At 43.3% G+C, this 20,756-nt stretch overlaps 1 protein-coding gene across 3 annotated transcripts in view; it reads left to right on the top strand.

Moving 5' to 3' along the window:
* Positions 1 to 20,756, top strand: part of LCLAT1 (lysocardiolipin acyltransferase 1) — a 324,248-nt gene that overhangs the window by 1,573 nt on the left and 301,919 nt on the right. For 2 of the 3 annotated variants that reach the window (XM_019527033.1, XM_019527032.1), the window contains exon 2: positions 1,017 to 1,131. The exons of the other annotated variant lie outside the window; for it this stretch is intronic. The gene's annotated coding sequence lies outside the window, so the exon portion shown is untranslated. The remainder of the gene's footprint in view (positions 1 to 1,016; positions 1,132 to 20,756) is intronic. 3 annotated transcript variants of the gene reach the window in all.

The raw sequence follows: 20,756 nt of genomic DNA, 5'->3' as shown, positions 1-20,756 counted from the left end.
CTTCCTGCAGGGAGTAGGGCAGGGGGTGGCGAGGCCAGCGTGGGCCTTTACCTGCCTGCTCCCCCCCCCCCGCCCTTCTGTTGGCTCTGTTGCTGCCTCCTCCGGGGAGCAGGGAGGGGGGAGGCCAGCTGGCCTATGATAATAATTTATAATTATTTTTGCTATTATTATAAAACTTGCATCATTAGTAACTGTTAATAAATAAATATTAATGTAATAATTACACTAAACATCCATATTTATAACTTATGTTAATAATAATTATAACTAATCAACATCTGTCTCTGCCTGTGTGTGTGTCATGCAGAGCTCAGCCAGCCAGAGCCCCAGGCTGACCCCTCTCTTCATCCCCAGTGTCCCCATGATCATGGCAGCGCTCCACTGCACCACCACCTCCTGTCCCAATGCTGTATTTGCACTACGATTGCCGTTTTCGGTCAGCTAATCGGAGCGCAAATAAAGCGTTATGGACAGGCAGATGAAGGCTTTTATAATAGAATGCATGTAGACACACGCAAAATGCAGGCCAGATGCGGCCATCCAGGCCATTCTAGCTGGCCCTTGGGGCACCTAAAAAAAATTTGGAAAACTTATATTTATCTCCCCGTGGAGGCCTGTCACAAAACCCTCGATGGCTTACCAAAATGTAGTAAGTGGCCCTCCACTCAAAATACTTGCCCACCCTTGGCGTATATGTATCTAATCTCAGGAGAGCTTGTGTATCTCTCAATGTGTATGCGTATCTCTCAATGTTTTGTTTCTTCCAGTGAAGTCACTTGAGCCTTGACTGGTCTCAGCTTTGGGCCACTTGGCTGAAGTCATGGCTGAAGCTTTTGTGCTGCTGTCCCAACCTGAAGAGGGGCTTTCTCCCTCCCCTACATTTTGTAGTTGTGTTCCCCCTATCGTTTCCACCCCCCGCCCCCAACACACACACTTTTAATTTGTTCGTGTTCCCTTGGGGGTGGCTGTCATGCCGCTTGGGTAATCCTTTAACTTGCCCTCCTGTTTTTCTTCAGGCATGTTCATTGCTGTTGGGGAGGGCTGTGAGCGTGCCAGAGAGACCCGATGAGGACATGGTGAAGGCGAGAGCTTGAGCTGAATCTGAAGATACAGTTTCTCTGTGCGAAGCATGTAGGTCTTCCCAAACTTCGGCTTCAGTCACCTTTTATTTAGTGTTGTAAGAGTAAAGCGAGATTTGTGCATCCTGCCCCTTAGCATGTTTTCTTCTAGAAGAAGACATGCAAGCACCTACAGATGAGTTCTAGTTTCCCTCCGTACTTGGTTGTCTTTTGCTTGCTTGCATAGCCTTTTACATACCAGTGTGGGAAAAGAGGAAATTTATGATTGTGGTTACTTTCTATTGAGTCTTTCCTATTGACAAAACTAAGCTTGATATAAATGGTATGTTTTTTTTTCTTCAAAAGTGCAGGATCATCTCCTGAAACTTCCCTTACACATGAGCTGTTAAAGGGCATTCTTATATTTGGAAATGGGGCAGTCCAATGTTAGGAAGTGTGGAAATAAGTTACCTGTCTAACCTAAACCTAACTTCTTCAAGCATATACATCATGATGCAGACTCTGTTTGTTGTGTATGTAGGCTATACTCTTATAAGCAATGTCCCTAATTCATTGCATGTAACGATCAGTGCTTACTTAATGAGTTGCATTTTTTTTCCTTACTGTTCAATATGTACTTCCAGGCCACACTTAAAAGCTATTCAAACCTTTGTTTTGAAGACAGAATTCTGAATTTCATCTTGGGCTTTTCTATGGTGCCCATTCTTACGGCATCTGTGGTGCTTTTCACCTCATACAAGTGCCCTAAAATTAAGTTCATAAATGTTCAAGAAGTGCCACAGATGCCGCATCAATAGATGGGGAACTGAGGTGCATAGAGTTGGTTTGAAAGTATATGCTGGCAGAGACTCCCAGGCAGCTACTGCTTAGTTGGCTAAGATTTCCCTCTACTGGGAAAAGGCTGCTGACCCCTGACTTAATGTGATATTGACTTAGGACTAGTTTGGTTTGGTAACATTTGACTTAAATGAATGGGGACTCTCAGTGATAGAAAGTTAGTGACCTTAAAGATATTCTCTTTTATCTTGTTTTATGTACACCATAAATAAATGAAAATAAAATTTTAAGGTTCATTTGAAGAAATCTTAACATTGTTCTCTTGTTCCTGTAATAAAGTTGGATGTTGATTAGATCATATTCATTTAATTAGTTTGTGATATTGGTCCTTTTATAAGCTCTGCTATGAAGCAATTTTCACTTGTCAATTCAAAGCTAATTATGCTGCCAGACTCTGCTCTTGCACAAATGTGCTTTCATGTGTTTACTATTTCTTTGCACTGCCTCTTGATCTGCTCAGTTGTTTCTTCTTTACAAGTCTTCTCTGAAACACTGCTTTTGTCTTCCTTTTGCTCTCTAGATAGCTACTTGAACACACTTTTCCTAGTTTTCAAACATGCTACATGTGATGGTATCAGTCAGGATCACTGATCTAGGGGCCTGGGGAGAAGTGGGTAGGCAAAATAAACTTCTTTCCCTGCCAAATGTCTCATTGTAGTCTTTTTTTCAGGTAGTAGTACTAATGACACTATCCTTCCTCTTGGTCCTAGTGCTTTACCAATTACTATTGTCTCCTGTATCTCTGTGCCACAAATTCTTTTCTTTTCCTTTCTCACTGTATGAGCTGGTTTGTGCTCTGACTTGGGAGCCAACCTTATTGGCAGCAGTGTCACAAATCCATCCCGCACTTTCCCCAAGAACCCCTCTGATCCCTTTCTGCCCTTACCTGATCTGTTCAGCTTTCTGCTTCATGCTTCTTGCTTGATATGGTCCTCTGCTTTCTGCTGTCTGCCCTGTCTGCCATTGTGCTGCCTATCTTCCTCTTCGAATCTGCTGCACACCACACAGTCTGCCCATGCCACTTCTGGCATCCATGTTGCATGTTGGCCACCTGTGCTTAAGTTTTGATGTGGCCTGCCACCTTGACCTCTTAACTAGTCTTCCAATGAAGTTGTTCAGATTACAGTTATCTTTGCTGCTGTCTTCCTGTTGCATAAATCTCTGGTGGCTTTTTCTTCTGCTCTGGTTCTCTTGATGCTGTAAGTTTGTACCTTCCCATTTCTTTACCATACTAGACAGATGCAAGAATAGTTAGGTGGAACAGAATCAGTCCACTAGGTAGATCTACCTCTTGCCCAAAGATCCCTGTCAGAAAGACCATTGGGATGAGGGGGGGAAGTGGCTGTTTTCCTCCCCCCCCTTTTTTGCTGAGGGTCAGTGCCTTTTGAGAGTCTGGAACTGACTGAGAAGGGAGGGTGTGGGGCTGGGGCTGGGTAATGCACTCTTTTGACAGCTGCCCCTCTTTGTCTACCCAGCCTTCAGTGGAAGTTTCATTTGTCTCTTTCCTCTTGTCTGGTACCAGATCTCCCCAGGAAGCATGCTTTTAACTCTCAACTATTTATCTTAAAGCTATACTTCTGATAAAGATGCTGTTAAATACAATGTCAAGTTAAACTTGTTGGCATGAAATGACTCTGCAAGAGAATTTCTTGTTTTAGCATTTTCCTAATGTAGAAGTGGTTACGGAGTAAACTTAATAAAAACTTTTTATATGCATAATCGCTTCTCCCTCCTGTATTCACATAATAGGATTACAGGAAAGTATGACTAGAAGGGTCCTGACAAGGTCATCTAGTCCTCTCGTTCTCAACCTTTTTTGTACCACAACCCATTTGTAAACATTGCTTAGCCCTGACCCAGTGCCTCACTCCTGGCCTGCTGCCCTCTGCCCTCAGGCCTCAGCTCCTCTGTGTGGGATTGGGGGGAAGGGGTTGTATGTGGGGCAAGAGGGGCCCCAGGCAGCCTCTTGCAGACTGGAACTCTGACAGCTTGTAAGGGAAAAGCCAGTTTCCCACATTTTTTTTTTTTCTCCTTTTTAAAGGAGGAGCCATTTTTAGGTTTTAAATCCATTTTGTTCTTTACCTTTTCCTGCAACCTATGGGTTGAGAAACATTGATGCTTAGGTAGGATCATCCCTGACCAAACCATCCTAGCCAAGTGTCTGTCCAACCTGCTCTTGACAATTTCCAGGGATGGAGATTTCACAGCTTCTTTAGGTAACCTCTTCCAGTGCTTTACCACCTTCATAGACAGAAAGTTGTTCCTAAATTTCCTCTGCTGCAGCTGAAGGCCAGTGTTCCTAGTCCTGACCTTTCCCCTTCAGCCTCTAAGCAACCCCATTTCTATTCTCTCTCTAATTGTCCCTCATGTATTTAAAGACTGTTACTAAATCCCTGCTTAAACTTCTCTACTCCAGACTAAACCCGAGGGTTTTTCAGCTTTTATTTGTTAAGTCATGTTTCCCAGGCCCCTAATCACTTGTTGCCCTGCACTAGACTCCTTCCAAACTGTCCACATACTTCTTGAAGTGCAGGACCCAAGACTGGATACAGTAGTCTGTGCGAGTCCTTGCCAAAAGGGGGAAGAATCACTTCTCTTGGTGTGTTGTTTAAGTGACACTTCTGTTAATACAATTTGGTATGCTGTTGGCTTTTTTTGCAACAAGGGAACATTGTTCAGTCATATGAAGGCTATGGTTTACTGTAATCCCCAGTCCTTCTCTGCACTACTGTAACCTAGCTAGTTACTCACCAGTTCATATTTAGGCACCCGATTTACTCTGGCTGTAGTGCAGACTTTGCACTTGTTCAGTATCATCTGATTGACTGCCAACCACTCTTCCCCTGCCCAGTCTATCTAGCTCAGTTTGGATCGTAGTCCTATTCTCTATCATGTCTTCACCCAACTTTGGTGTCATCTATCAATTTGAAAAGTGCATACTCAGTCCCATCCAAATCTCTACTGAAGTTATTAAAATGCAGGACAGACCCCTGTGGAGCTGTGTTTGATACCTTTTCCCAACTTGACCTTGAGCCATTGATGAATACTTACTGAGTGTGCTGATCCAACCTATTATGTATCCGCATAACAGTACTTTCATCTAGTTCAGGAATGCTCACCAATTTAGCACTATGAGCCAGATAAGTGGGGCCTGTCTCTAGGCTGGATCCAGCCCTGTGTGCCAAGATTATGTTCTGGGGCCTTGGCATTGTCCCTGAATTCTAGGATTGGACCCTGATGGCTTGCAACCACTTCCCTTCAGGGGTTGGAATCTGGTACCACCCTTTCCCATCTCACCATGGGATTGGTGTCTAGGGGCCTGGCATTGCCCTCTCTGGTGCTAATGCTTGGGGATTTAGTCCCAGGGGCCTAGTGCTGCCCCTTCCTGTTAGGACTGGGCCCCGGGGGGGCCTGGTACCATCCCCCTTCCAAAGGAATTGCTCCCCAGGGACCTGGCACTACCCCTTCTGACCCCAGTGCAGTGGGAGCAGGGCCTGGGGAACCTGTGCTTTCCCCATTCCAGCCCCTTACACCAAGATTGGGTCCTAGGGCTAGCACCACCCTTCCCAGCCTTCAGCTTGCCAGGATTGGGCCCTGGGCCCTGATGCTTTCCCTTGCCTGACCCCATGCACTGGGATCAGCTACTCCATCCTGTGTGCGGGGGCCCAAGGCTCCCCTGCAGGTCTGGAAATGTAGTGATGGGAGAGGGGTAGCCAAATTCACAGACCTGTCGGGAACCCTGTGTACTAGATGATGTGGGGCCATGGCTTGTCTGGGCCCGCTGGCTGGGTGGTTGAGCACTCCTGGTCTAGTCTGTGTTTCATAATTGGTAGGGTCGAAAGGGACCTAACCAGATCATCTAGTCTGACCCCCCTTCCATGGGCAGGAAACGATGCTGGGGTCAAATGACCCCAGCTAGGTGGCTGTCTAGCCTCCTTTTGAAGACCCCCAGGGTAGGGACAAGCACCACTTCCCTTGGAAGTTGGTTCCAGCTCCTAGCCACCCTGACTGTGAAGTAGTGCCTCCTGATATCTAGCCTGAATCTACTCTCAGTCAACTTATGGCTGTTGTTCCTTGTTACTTCCGGTAGTGCTGGGGGGAACAGGGTCTCTCCCATTGCCTGCTGGTCCCCCTTGGCAAGTTTATAGACGGCCGCCAGATCCCCTCTCAGCCTTCTTTTGTGGTGGCTGAACAGGTTCAGGTCCTGTAGCCTCTCCTCATAGGGCCTGCCCTGCTGTCCCTTGATCATATGAGTGGCCCTCCTTTGGACCCTCTCAATGCTGGCCACTTCCCTCCTGAAGTGCGGCACCCAGAACTGAACGCAGTACTCCAGCTGGGGCCTGGCCAATGTTGCGTAGAGGGGGAGGATCACCTCCTTGGACCTGCTCGTGATGCATCTGTGGATGCATGACAAGGTGTGGTTAGCCTTCCTGACCACGTCCCCACATTGGCAGCTCATGTTCATCTTGGAATCAATAGTGATTCCAAGATCCTTCTCTGCCTCTGTGCTTTCCTTAGCTTGTTAATGAGAACCTTGTGGGATATCCAGGGGTCAGAAAAATCTGTGCAAAAAGAAAAGCAGAGCGATGTGCACAAGGCCAGCACACACTGCTCAAAACTGGAGCCTGGCCAGCTGGAGTCACGCTCCGACTGCCAGCCAGGCTCTGAGCAGCAGGATCACCACTGTTGCAGCCCCAGGAGGCCCCCAGATCCTCAGGTAAGGCTGGTGGGACCATCCCAGTATCCCACCAGCCTCCCCTATCCCACCCAGAGTAACCTGCTGTGCACCAGAGAGTGCTTGGCACAGGTGTTCCCCTGGGACAGCTAGCGGCAGTCCAAGGTGTCCAGCTGCTAGTTGTCCTCAGGGAATGACACCTTCACACTCGTGTGGATGTGGCTCTGATGATCAAATCTAGGAATCAAATTTGTCAACACAAAAGCCTCTCTTAGGTTTTAGGACAATCAGTGCTATATAGAGAGACATTCACGGCGGTTTCTGTTCTAAGCTTTATAGAGTTCTGGTTTAAAATGAGATAAAAGTCTGGATTGGGAGTCTGGTGGAAAGCAAGTGAAATATGCAGCAAGCAATTAAGCGCAGTTGTTGCTGTCTGATACCCAGGCTGATCACAGATGAAAGGGTATTGTAGTTTATCACAGCAGAGAAGCAGTGGGATGTCAACAGGAGTGTAGAAGATGCTTACTAATTTTTTTTCCTATGGATAGTGAAGGCTCTTAACCTTTATACACTTCTTGCTTTGGGAAGTAGTTTAAAACATCTTTTAAATAAATTGAGCTCTCTTTCTTTCAATCCAGATTAGATGTACGATATCTTCTTCCTCGGGCACTGATTCTATAATTTACCTTGCCTGGGCAATACCCCTGGCAGCCACCACTGAGTTCAGCACATGTGAGAGTTTTGTCTATTTTGTTATTGAAGCATCTCTTTCCAGTGTTTTAGAAGAATCAATTATTTCTGTTCTTTAGCTTCAACTTTTACAAAATGTTGAAGCAAGGTAGCTAAACTTGTCAGTAAACTATTGGTCTGGAGGAGGGGGATTCATAATAGCCCAGTTGCTGCCTTAACCATGGAGCTGTGGTGTCCCGTTAATAACACACAGCATTTTGTCTTGTAAAATGATCTGGGCAGGGTTTTAACAAAGTTGTATGCAAGTGCTGGTAAGGAAGTCTGAGTAGAAACTGTGCATGGAGAACTTAAGCCTTAATTAAGTCAAACTCACTCATTCCTGGCCCCAAAGATGAAGAATACAGTTTTTTTTAAAGTGACCTGATAAAATATCTTTCTGTGTCCTGAAGTCACGCATGCAGCTTCAGTTATTTTTCTTTTGCTCCTAGTTTTATGTAACCAAGTGAAATTGAGCCACACTGCATAAACATAGTGTTGCATTAGTGGGTACAGGAAATAAAAAAGACAGAATTTCTCCCTTTATTCCTGCCAAATAAAACTACTTGTACTTGCAAGAAAATCCATACTTGCCTATTGCCTTTCTTTTTTTTTTTGTGGACTATATTAAGGGAGCCAGCCTAAGTAGAGATGAGCAGAATCTGTTCTGGGATATTAAACAGTGCCTGGGTTGCTTTCTACTTGCAGCTTGTAAAATGAGAATAATTCAGTGTTTCAGTATTTTCCTTATTTTCCCCAAAGTGAGTTTTAGACAACAGTAATATTTCCTCAGATCCACCCCTTTTCACCCCTCTCTTGGAGCCCCAGTTTTTGTACATCACTTGTGAAACGTATTGCATGAAGGGTGGTAAGAGAAAAGCAGGCAGAGAGAGAACTGTGAAGAATGGGGTTTATTTTTTTTCCTTCTCAATGAACTGACTGGGTTTGTCTATAGTTCAAATAAAACTAACAAAATTCTGAAGTACTGTCCAACACTCCTGTGAATACATTTTTTTTCATGCAAACAAGAAGTGAAATTGACTGTAAATGTTTAAGCAGTCTCCCAAACTTTAGATCTTTTTGACAGGCGTACTTACAAAAATCCATCTTCTTTTGTACAGTGATCAGGTTTCCTCAGAATCTTTTCTGAGGTAAAGACTAATCTGTAAGATTTTTCTCCATTTCTCAAGCTGATCTAATGCCTTCCTTTGTATCTTTTCCAGTAATTTAATGTTTTACAATCTAATGCTCACAGAATTTAAATGGAGCTTCACACAAGATCCTTGTAGATGGAAATAATTAACTCTAGTGATCAAGAGAGGTCGTAGTGTTGGTCTGAAGTCAGACAGAGCATAGGGAAGGATTCGTCTCTAAAGTGCCCAGCTTTCTCTTGCTTAAGTTGCTTTATCTTAAAAGTGAAGTGCCCTGTTTGAGACTCAGAATGGTTTTCTGTAGCTCAGTATATAATGTAGTAATGGGACTAAAATACTGTATTGGTCTTCAGCAAAACAAGATGAGACACCCTGATTATTAACTCTGTAGTAAAAGCAGAGTGCTGTCATTTATTTATTATTTATTTATTTATTTTATAAATTAATGTTGATGCTTTGCACATAATTTTCTTTTAATGGGCTATATGAACATACCAAACTAAATGAAGTCAGTGGTAGGAGTAGCCGATGCTCAGGAGCTGAAAATTGGGTCTATGTTGCCTTTATCTTTTTCACTCTACCAACTTTAATGTACACCTTCTATAAGTGTTTTTGTGAGTTCAGAAGTATTTACTGTTTGTAGCTTGGGTCCATCGGCAGCGTGAGTGACCTAGCTCAAAATCAGCCGCTTGTAATATTAGAGATGGAAACCCATGAGTTCTAATAAGTGTCTTGCTCTACTGGAAAACCTTTCAGATAAAACACTCTGTTTTATAATGTACAGGAGCAGCTGTACTCTAGAATTAAGATGGTAAGAGATTCAGCCTAAAATTGGTATGCCAGTGCAGGTATCAGGGTGGGATGCTGCTTTGATTATCTTTGCTATAGGGATTCCTGTGATGCCGCTTCTCTTGGAATTACCTATTTAACATTTTTACAATTCTCCTTTTGAGCGTGAGAGAGAGAACAAAGGCATGGAGAAAAATTCATGCAGCCTGTTTCAGTAAGACACCTGCAATGTGATCTGGTTTCTTTCACTAAGTATGTGTTCCAGTACTACTTAATAAGAAAAGAGGTGAGAGTTCATTTTGCCTTGCGAAGCAAACAGCTGAACTGCTGGGACTTGTGCAAGGTCATGCACACACCCTGCACACACCCTGCTGACTCAGTCTGTGAATGGTACCGAGACACTTGTGGGCTCAGCATCAGTCCATGTGCTTCTGCAGCTCTGTCAGGGTTGCAGAAAGCAGTCCTCATTGCTGTCCACTTTCCCATGTCTTTTATCAGTAGGTTTAAAGTAGGAGCTGAATGCTTTTGAGGTGCCAGTGCCTAGCCACTGGTAGAAAGGTTGCTGCAGACATCTGGAGTTGAAAGTCTGGGTGCTTTGCTTTCTATAGGTCTGCAGAAGGCAGGGCAGGTGACACCTTGGAGACTGACTAGTTCTGTAGCTATTATTTTTGCTTCTCCTCTGCAGGAGAAGCTGGGAATATTGAAAAGTCAGGCAGAACTGTAAGGTGCAGAGTGACCAGCAGCATAACTGCAGCAGAAATTATGGAAGCAATTGGCTTAGTTCAGGAGTTCTCAAACTTTTTATGCCGCAGCCCAGCAAGCCATGGCCCAGCAGTCACAGCTGCCCGTGGCTGGAATTTCCAGCCAGCAGACAAGTAAGGATACTCCCACCCACTGGGCCATGGCGCAGGAATTGATAATCTCTGGTTTAGTTCTTTCTCTCTCTATCTCTTCTCAATCCAGCAATGGCAGTCTATAGTTTAAAAATGTAGCAGAGCAGTTCTTGGTGCTCAGAAAACATTTTGAGGCAATATTTACCCTCTCTGGTCCTGTTGGGTTGGATTACATGTGTATAAAGTAGTGGTTTTGTGTTGTGAACTGAAAAATTGAAATTTTGCTCAGTAGAAAAGTACTCTGCTTATTTGTTTTAATGGTGCTGATATTGTGCAAATTTTGGCTGCAGTAGCTCCTGTTTTGGATGGCTTCATAAGTAATTTTTAATAACTTTTGGCTTTGATCTTGGAAAATGTTTTGCTATTTAGACCCAAACTTGTTTTTAGTTTAGCAAGTTGAATTTGAAAATGCTATTGTTATTGCAATAACATCGGTCAGTATGTACTGCCTCTGATTCAATATTTTTTTTTAACAAAAGTTTTTTTTGATAGCTGGTCTGCTTATCCAAAAGCTACAGAATTCTGTTTCCAGACGGGTTGGTTGTGGACTATCTGAAAGGATGCAGAGCGTAAACATAAGTCTGATTAGCAAGGATCCTGGTTGTCTCTGTTTTAAAAAGAGCAAATTCTCTGATTTAAAAACACCAAAATCCATGTTTTTCCATGATTAAAATGAAGTGCCACTGTGTGTGTGTGTGTGTGTGTGTGTGTGTGTGTGTGTGTGTGTGTGTGTAATTCCAAATTGCTTTAAAATTGTAAATATAAATGAATAAAATATTGTGTTCAACTGATACACACACATATATATTATATATTATATAGATAGATATATATGTGTGTGTGTATCAGTCGCCAGCCAGTGCCTCGATCACTATAATAAAATAAATTCTAAATACTTATAAATGTATGTGTTTTGATTTTTGGGTTTTTTATCATGGAAAATCAGAGCTCCCCTGCTCCTTTGCCCACCAGAACATGAGTCCAGCTGCGGCTGTCTCCCTCCTCACTGCTTTGTGGTGCTGAGCAGCCCTGATATGCTGGTGCCCTGCCACAGCCCCCCAGTCCTGCTGGTGCCCCTCAGTCTGCACCTCCCCAGCCCTGCTGGAGGGGGCTCCCAGCAGCCAGGGCTACAGGGTCAGGGACCCAGGTTTGCAGCCCCCTGTCCCCCTCAGCAGTGCCAGAGCCCCAGCTGCTGCCCGTGGGAAGCAGCAGCTGCTGCGGTGGAGCAGAGCATAGAGCCCAGCTTCCCTTCCCTAGTGAGTGGCACAGCTGGAGCAGAGCCTGTGTGGGAGGCATGTGTAGGCTGTCTGCTGTGGGCTTGGGGCCCTTCTCCCAGGGCTTCTGCAGCCCAGCAGGCAGGACTTGGCACAGCAGGGCCAGGCAGGGAGGCTTGGTGCTACCGCTGGGAGCTCCACACTGCTGGGTGGGAAGGGACACCTTGCCATGGTATGCAGGGCTTGTGGCAGCAGCATTGAGCTTCCTCACCCCATGCTGCCCTGTCATGCTGGGTCCCTTCCACTGGCCTGCAGAGTCCCTAGGAGGAGGACAGCAGGGCAGGAAGCCCAAGACCACAGCCTGCCTCTGTCTTGCACTCAAATCTGGGGGGCAGGTGTCTCCTATGCCCCCCGGGAGTGTGCATAGTGGCAGGGAGCTGCCCCTCCCCCTTGCCCCATGGGCGAGCTGTCTGGGCTCTGTGACCAGACGTTCTGGCTCCAGGCGCCAAGCGCCATGCGCTGCCCCAATTGGGCAGTGCCTCCAGCCCAGTTCCTTCCCTCTCATCCTCACTATGGTGGCCTCAATCCACAGCCCCTGCTGACAGACTTACCTGTGGTGGGCTGCTTTCCAGGCTGCCTGGTGGCCGTGTACATACAAACATGCATGTGGGGTCCCCTGCCTGACCTCCCTTCTCCTGCTCTCTTGAGCCCTTTGCAGGCTGGAACTCTGCCAGTCTGCAAGGGGAAAACCACTGTTTGCCACATTTTTCTCCTTTAAAATGAGAAAATCCAAGGTTTACTGTGTTTTTTTGTGGCAAGTGGAAAACCCAGATCCCTGCTGATTAGTAAGTGTGGCTTTTTGTCTGTTAATAAGTAGCCTCCCACAGATTCATTTTTAACTAATTTGTCATATGCTTCAGAACTTTTAGCCTGTCAGCTTGTTAACAAGTGTGAGGTATAACATTTGTGGTTGACAATTACTTTTATTTATTTAGCTCCATATATAAGAAATACAAGACCCGAGTATGACCTTTTAAGAAACTTGTCTGTATTTATGAAAATGTGTAAAATACTTGCCCTGTTTCATGCCATCGACATCAAGTATAGTAAAAAGGAATGTCAGATTTTAAACCAATTCTACTCTGTTAATCATGATCTAGGTTACAAGGTACCCCAACCCTGTTAATGGTAATTAGAGGGAGAGCAGGACTTTTGTAGCCTGTGGGGGCTGGCTGTTGCAACAGCTAGTCCCAACAAAAACTCTAGCCTTGAGGTTGGAGCCTGCTAAGGACCTTGGAAAGGCTGCAGGGTAAGAACAGCTCAGCAGCTCATTAGGTTGAGTAGGAACTGCTGGGATCATCTCTGGGGGCAGCAATGGGTCGATCAGATGAGGCAGGGCTTGTGTGTAAGAATCATAGAAATTAAGGGCTGAAAGGGACCTCAGAAGATTGAGTCCAACCCCCGTGGTCTGGGCAGGAATACTGCTGAGATCAAATGATCCCAGAAAAGTGTCTGTTTGGTCTCCTCTTGAAGATTTCCAAGATTAGGGATTGCACCACCTTCTTGGAAAGTCTATTCCATATTGTGGTCACCCTTACTGTAAAGAAGGTTCTTCCTTGCATCCAACGTGAAACCAACCTCTAACAGTTTATGGCCTTTGCTCCTTGGCCTCCCCTGGGACACCCTAGTGAACAGTTTTTTCTCTCAGCTCCTGGTATTCACTCCTTGAATCCTTATAGATGGCCACCAAGTCCCCGCTCAGTCATCTCTTCCCCAATATCTTCTACACTCTGAGCTGGAGTGGGCAGTTCAGGCCTTCAGGCTGCATGGGAAGGAGTTGGGAGGCTGAGCTGGCTGCCAAGAAAAAAGGAGGTAGGTACCCTGGGGCTGGGGGATCTGATGCTATTCCTTATGAAGGTGGCCCTGAGGGGGGTTGAGTTTGATTTAGAATCAGATGGTTAATCCTTTGGGTGTTGGTTTTCTTTCCTTTATTTAAGTTTGTGACCTGAGGACCAGGTTGTAGCTGTAGGGGATGTCTAGAGGCCGTGGAACAGGATGCCAGGGGTGCATGCTTGCAAGAGCAGCTTTGGTCAGAGATGTGGGGCTGGGGCCCAACAACCCAGAGCCTTCAGCAGGGGACCTATACTGAGGGATCTCAGCCAGATAAAGGCAGAGGTCAAGAAGGCTGAAGCCCAGACCGGGGTTTGGGGCATGCAGGGCCAGAGTCTGTTTTGGACCAAGAGATCCCCTACAAGGAGCCAAGTAAGTCATCTGCAAGGCATGGGTGTTACTGGAGGTTATGACTCTAGCCCCTAAGATGACTAAGACTCTCATAGTGTGAGCAGAGAAGAAAAAGGCATCAAGGATTAGGCCACCCCGACCTCTATGGGCATCCTCCTCTTTTTATATATGTGACATCAAGTCATGGCAAGCGTGAGATTGGAGATGGGGAATACAGGCGGGCCAGTCTGGCCACTAGGGGCTTCAGACTCCAGGTAAGGCAGAATACCCAAGCCTGTGACAATATTTGAATGGCTTCAAGAGAAATTTGGATGCTTATCTTGCTGGGATCCTATGACCCCAGCTGACTTCCTGCCCCTGAGGCAGGGGGCTGGATTCAGTAATCTTCTGAGGTCCCTTCCAACCCTAATGTCTATGAAATCTATGAAATATACCAATAAGCAACTTAATTGCAACATTTTCAAATTTATAATTTATGCATCATTAAACTGTGGTGGAACCTGATACAGTAAAAGCTCTGTTATCCGACATCCCCCGGGAATGGGGGATGCCGGATAACAAAATATGCTGGTTAATTGAGCAGCCCTGGCCGCTGCTTCTCCCACCACACTTGGGGTGTCCCTCTGCCCCTCCTGCGGCATCGCCACCTGTCCTACGGGCCCTGCGGGACAGGGAGACAGGCCCTGTGCAGCCTGTTACGCCTCTGGGCCACGGGGGCTCGGCAGTGCAAGCTGTTTTGCCCCAGGCCGTGGGGGCTCGGAGAAACCAGAAGTGTCACGGTTGGCACTTCTGGTTTCACTTTATCTTACAAGTCGGAATGCTGGTTAGTGGAGCTGGCTTGTAAGATGCTGGATAGTGCAGCTTTTACTGTATAAGACCTTTGACTTGCTCATTTCCAGTGTCATTTACTGCAGCTTCTCAACAACGTTATCAATACTCAGCACAAGTTCAGTAGTTCTAATGTAATTAAACTTCTCACCTTGAATTCAGTGAATTATTGGGGTTGCTACCAGCTCTTCCTTCGTATGTTACCTACTATATCCTACTACAAAAGCAACTTTTTTGAGAAGCTTACACATCTGATGTTTGTAGCAAGCCTATGAAATGGAGCAGAGAGAATGGCTTTTCTCTAGAGGAGTGCTTTCTTTGCCCCATGAAATTCCATTTAGGTTTTGGTGAGTTGAACTGTTAATCTCTATTTCCTTTCTGTCAGTTATGTTCCTCAAGAAAACTTTTGGCAGCATGCCACAATGAAAATTGAATGCAAACATTTTTAAGAGCTAGGCCTATGCTGCTTTGAAGACAGCCATCTGCTTGACAGTTGATGAATTTTTGGCATTTATTTGTCCCTAAAGTTGAAAAAAAAGTCCTATGCTTGTGTGATGGTGTATGTATTTAAATAAAATACAAGTAAGATTTTAATTCTACTTTTTGTATAGCCTTTTATATTGTATGAATCTTGGGTGGGTTTTTTATGGTTTTATTTTCATTTCTCATAATGAAAAGCAAACCTAAGTAAATTCTTTATGCATTTTTTCCACTTAAATGTTATTTCAGGAGTTTCAGCTTGCTGCTGACTCAATATGAACATAGTGTTAATTGATGTTGAAATTCATTCTGATGACTACTTTCGACATATTAAAAAATCCTCTTATGATTTATTAGTCCTCTGTGGGAACACATTTATTTTAGAAACATTCAGTAATAATATACTTGGAGTATGTTGACAAACTGGTATTCTTGCAGTAGTAGAAAGATGGCACATGTTCTTAGGCAATGTGTCGGCTCCATATGTTAGGATAAAAAAAAAAAGAATTTGATGTTCATGCAAATAGAGGCCAAATAATATTGAATTAAAACAGGTACAATGTGGGCATGCTTTCATTCTTCCCTAGTCATTAACTCTGTCCATTCAATTTTAACACTTTATGGAAACAGTGCAGAAGTAGTCAGTATTAGTCTTCTTTTGTCACTGGCAGTATTGGATGAAGAATCTGGGGGTAGGTACTAAAGAAACCAGGACCACAGTGTTTTGGGGGTTTTTTCTGGCATGGGACCAGTGGTTTTGATACAACTTCTCAGTCTCTTTTTGAAGCTGGTTTGTTTGTGTTAGAGGGGAGGTTTCCCACTGAAGTTGAGCTTTCACTCTCTCTTGCTAATAAATCAGTTGTAGCATTTTAATTTGCTTGGGTTGTCAAGGGAGACTGTTGTGAGTGACAAGTTTCTTACTGGCCAGTCCTTTCCAGCCAAGTTAATTGGGTCATGGTGGAGATGTTTGCTAATAGTCAGATCTTAATTCAAGTGTGGTGAGCAGAAGGTTTCCTCCTGGTACAGGCAACCCCTGCTTAACGCTGTTTTGCTTAACACTGTTTTGCTTAACACTATTTCTCTGTAATGCTCATTTTAAATTGATGCCTGATTTCACTTAGCACTCAGTGAGTTTTGTTATAATGCTCGTGGTCACCTCGTATAATGCTTGGGTCATTAAAAACACTTGCAGTCACCATCTTGGGTTGTCAGATACTTTCAGTTTCACTTAACATTAGTTTTGCTTAACACTTGGTTTTTCAGGAACCAATTAAGAGTGTTAAGTGGGGGTTACTTGTATGGTCCCCCTGGAGATAGAAACTGTCTGTTCTTGTCTCTCTTTCCTTTCCATTGAATTACCCTAGCAAATTAGCAATCTGAGGAACTGAAAAAAGCCCACTAGACTCTTCCCTACTGCACAAGGTTGATGGGGGTCAATTTTTGGGTAGAAGACCTCCAAAGAACATAGCAGTGTTAAAGTCTGTGTTATTGATGATTCAGTAATCAGTACTCTTGTCTGTAGTATTGCCCCATTATAAAGATGGGGATCTGGCTGAGTGTTGAGAGATCAGAATTATTTGTAGTGATTGAAGACTTCTTGGCACCTTTCATAGATTAAGTTGACTTTTGGCATCTTCAGGTCATGTTCATTATAGAGAATGTTTTTAGGTTAGATTAAAAAATAAGGTATTTAACTTAACTAAAAGGGTGTGACCTCCTGTGTTTGTGGATTGTTGTTTTTTGGGTTATCCTGGTACGTGTCTACATCAAGGGTTCATTCTGATTTAATCAGATTTAGTTAAACTGTTGCACTTGCCTAGTACAGATGAGCTTTAGACAAAACACAGTTCATATAATTGCATTAAGCTAAATTCTCTGTCTGCACAAAATATACTGTGTTAAACAGGTACCTTTGTATCTTCTGTCCCTACCTGTGGTCCAGCCTGCCAGATTTCTTGATGTAATTTTTATATCCATGTAAAATTGTGAGCTTTTTTGGATCCTTTAAAGAAGAAAGACTACAAAGCCATTTGATTATCTTACTGAAAGTTGTGTAAAACTGACTAATGAAAACATAATTCTAAAGGAAAATGTGAACTACTGAAATGTTAATGACAAGATAGAAAATATTGATACTTATCTTAAAGTGTAAAATGCTGGTTTCTCTGGATGTGACAGGATCGATATGCCATTAAATAAAATGTTCCCTATTCAATTGTAAACGACAGAATATTAAGTTTAATCGTCCTTTATTGATAGCCTGTATATGAGACGTGTTACAATGTTGTTAACGTCACCTGCAAATAGCTGATCTAAGGCCTTGTTCTAGTCTTCTAGCAGCTCTTAGAATCAGTGTCATCAGGAGCAGACTGTTTCATCCTTGACACTTCAGGTTGACCAGGATTAAGTTCTCTTGTAGGATTTTGTTTGTTTTTAATTGTTATATTCAAAAGCTTGAAAAGTTTTAGCATGTTCTTTCACCTTTGATAGGATATAATCCTGTGTTGTTTCTTCTCTGACCTTTTAAAACTGAAAAACCAGGTGTCTTTCCAGAATCTGATTCATTTATTTTTTTTTAAAAAGAGATGATATTGTAGGTTTCCATAATTTTCATTAGGGAAGAATCTTGATTGTAAAATGATGGAAGCATGAGAGAAAATAATTTAGAATTGTCTGTTTTTAAATTGACTATGCCCATGTCACTTGAGCACACGCTACATGTGTTTGGTTAAAACAACATCATTGGACATTGTATTCATGTATACTGATATTCAAGTGCAGTTATTAGAGTAGTTAACTTCAGTAGTTAGTAAACTACAGATGTAGTCTATAAAACCTGCAAGGTTATCATTTGGGACAATGCCTTTTTTTTAGATTTTAAGCATAAATATGCCTGCATAGTTCCTGAAATATGTGCTTGGTTTCATTTTAGTAAGTCTGTTTGCGTTTATGTAGGGATGAATATTTCACTGTTTGGTCCCCTCCCCAACTCCTTAGTTGGGTAAAGTGCCACTAATGATTATTTTTTAAGGAGACTGTCAAGTAAAGGAGCTGCACATCTCCAGGTTGGGCTGCAGTTGATCTGGCTCTGATTTTTTTTTGACCTGTATTTGACTGTTACAAATCTTAGCTTTGGTTTCATATAGCATGTGGTAGCATGGTAGAAACCTTTTTTTATGCTTTTTGGTTTCCATAGTTTACACTATGTCAGTATTAGTCTTCTTCTGGACTCTGACAGAAGTGGATGAAGAGTCTGGGGATAGGTCTTGAGGAAACCAGGACAGTGTTTTTTCTGGCCTCGGACCAGTGGTTTTGATGCAACGTCTCAGTCTCTTTTGGAAGTTGGTTTGTTTGTGTTAGAGCGGAGGTTTCCCACTGAAGTTGAGCTTTCACTCTTTCTTGCTAATAAAGCAGTTGTAGCATTTTAATTTGCTTGTACTGTTGAGGGAGACTCTTGTGAGTGACAGCTTCCTTACTGGCCTGTCCTTTCCAGCCAAGTTTAATTGGGTCACGGTGGAGATATTTGTTTATAGTCAAACTTTAACTTTCTGTTCACTGCATCTGAATTTCTTTCCTGGTACTGGGTCCCCCTGGAGATAGAAACTGTCTGTTCTTGTCTGTTTTTCCTTTCCATTGCTATTTTACTAGGGTAATTCAGTCTGAGGAACTGAAAAAAAATCATGTGGTCAGTGATTCTGTTGCAACAGATCTTTTTAAGGGCTTATCAGCTTGCTTTCTGTTTAGTTCAACATGTCTAACAACAGGTAACTCTATGAGTGAATGAGACCTCAAAAATCAAATTTTTCAAAAAAAAAGTTTTATGCCTAACAATTCATTTCTCACATCCCTTGGTAAATTTGTTTCATTAAGGTGTTGGTTCCAGATTTTAATGTTGATTTTTTTTTTTTTTTTTCGTTCTCCCCCTCCTCCCTATTCTCCTTGCTTGTACATTAAGCAAAGATGTGCGATCTGTATTTATTCATGGTAAGTATTAGCATTATATTTGTATGAATTCAGAATTGAGAAGATAATTGCGTATCTTGCAAATTACCCTGTGGCTGTTTCATCTTGAAACACTTAGAAATCCATTTTGGTTTCTCATAATTACAATGTTTTACTAAGGCAGAGATCTAAACTTAGGATAGCACTGTGGCAGAGTTATGCTTGTTTTTCTAAACTAAATGCAGTTTCTGTGGTTAAATTTTCCTTTCATTTTATAAATATAGATTTTAATCTGTGTAGGGCAAACATTTCTAGGCATGTTAAGATTAGCTGTAGCCATACCTTTTCTGAGCTAGTAACATGATTGCCATACATCTTTTCAGATAAATGAAAAAGTGAAAAGTAATGATGCTTGTAAACGGATGATGTTGTTTGACACCTTTGAAATGCCTTTAGGGTTTCTCTGCGAGAACTTTTTGAGACTTGGCTCAAATATTATTTATTATCTTGTTACAAAAATATATGTTGGTGCAATTGAAAACATTAATTCTCTTCTGTTGGAATTTTAAGGGTAGTAATTCAGAAAGAAATTCCATGTATTTACCAACCTTAAGACTATATTAAAGCCCCCCTCCTCAAAGATGTTTAATGTCTGTTAAGTTCTTTTCAAGCTAGGACTCTCAAGACATTCCTTTAATCTACAGTGGTTGTCTTGCACCTCTTAGGCAAAGCTTTTGTAGCGGGGGAAGATGTACATGTACAGCAAGCACTATGCTTTTCATGAAAAGAGCATTTAAAATAGCATATTTTAGTTTTGGAAAGGCTGAGGTCTATGCACCAGGGAAAAAAAAGTACATGTCCACATTGAATCGATTTGGAAACAGTCTGGGAACATTTATTACACCTCCCTAAATAACTGTAATTTCACTAACTCCAACCCAACTCCCTGGAAGCTATAGGCAGATACATAAGGAGTGAAGTGCAGCCTCCATCAGGAAAGCATTCATTGTTTTCCTCTCTTTTTCAAAAACTAGGGAAAATAGAAGGGCTTTGCAGTGGCCATAGACAGCACATTTAAGTTGTTTTGAATCCAGGGGCAGCAGGTGCCAAGGCAGTTAAACCCTACCAGTCTCTGCTAATGGCCCTGTTTCATTCAGAAGGTCTTTAGCTAGAGCAGGACCATAACTGGCGTCCCATGAGCCTTGACAAGGGTATTATTTGCAGCCTCAGGCTCCCATCCAGCCATCAGTCCCTCTGTTCTGACTGCAGCATCAACTGGGGGCTTCAGGCTCCCCCTCCCTCCTCTGGCTTTTACTTCCTGCTCCTGGGGCAGGGTGGTGCAGCCTGTTGTGCTGGAGGAACTGGCAGCCCAGAGCACCCTCACCCATTTAGTGCAGCAGGGCAGATGGTGGCTGGGTACTTGAGGGTGCCCAGGAGTGGGTGAGGTGCACAGGTGTGCTGTACATTGGGGGCAGGGAGGAGGTGCTTGTGCTGGTGTGGCAGACACACATGCACACACAGTGTGTGGCCCCTTGCAGCTTAGTTGAACAGTCTTAAGCTAGAGTATTTCTGCTGATCAGAACTGGGATGTTACAGACCTGATCCCTCCATGATTCTATGCAATAAACAGATTTTAGATCAGGTAAACCTTTCTCTTCTTAAATAAAATGCTTCTTAACTCCCCGTGCAATTAAGCCTTTGCGTGAAGTCCTGCTGTATGCTGCTACTGGCAGAACCCCTTTCAATAGGATGCAGATACTCATTTAGACCCTCAATTCAGTATTGTGAAGGTTTTGGAAGAGGAATATTATTAGGGTTCAGGCACAGTAATGAGGACTCAAATAGCTGAAGTAGCTTCACTTTTCAGCTGCCCCCTTTTTTTTTTTTTTTCTTGTTTTAAA

The sequence above is a fragment of the Gavialis gangeticus genome, unplaced genomic scaffold (assembly GCF_001723915.1).
Source record: "Gavialis gangeticus isolate Ggan-Ray unplaced genomic scaffold, GavGan_comp1, whole genome shotgun sequence".
Lineage (NCBI taxonomy): Eukaryota > Metazoa > Chordata > Crocodylia > Gavialidae > Gavialis > Gavialis gangeticus.
Note: the sequence above shows the minus strand (reverse complement) of the source record. Positions and strands in the feature narration are given on the sequence as shown.